The sequence below is a fragment of the Penaeus monodon genome, chromosome 25 (genome assembly GCF_015228065.2).
Source record: "Penaeus monodon isolate SGIC_2016 chromosome 25, NSTDA_Pmon_1, whole genome shotgun sequence".
Lineage (NCBI taxonomy): Eukaryota > Metazoa > Arthropoda > Malacostraca > Decapoda > Penaeidae > Penaeus > Penaeus monodon.
Genome location: NC_051410.1, coordinates 2,573,447 through 2,573,715, shown reverse-complemented (window position 1 = coordinate 2,573,715; position 269 = coordinate 2,573,447). Strand labels below are relative to the sequence as shown.

Here is a 269-nt window from a genome sequence, read left to right as displayed (position 1 = left end):
ATGGCCTCCGAGGAGCGAGGCCTTCGAGGGAAACAAAAGGTGATCGTTGCTGTTATTTATTCGTTTGTTTTCTTTGTCGTGATTTTTTGTTGATGTCGCCATGTTTTTGTTTTTGTTTTGCCTCTGCGATTGTTTCAAGTCTTTTCTGTTTTTTTTTCCTAAGGAAGCGTATTTTTTTTTTTTGATGGTGGACTTGTGTATACTTATTTGTTTTCCCAGATTTAAGGTTTTCCGGACGAAACTTGATAGTTATTAGGACGCAGTTTCAT

At 37.2% G+C, this 269-nt stretch overlaps 1 protein-coding gene across 1 annotated transcript in view; it reads left to right on the top strand.

Moving 5' to 3' along the window:
• The window catches only part of LOC119589482 (rho guanine nucleotide exchange factor 5-like), a gene marked incomplete in the record, with an annotated part of 97,997 nt that overhangs the window by 61,564 nt on the left and 36,164 nt on the right, over positions 1-269 (top strand).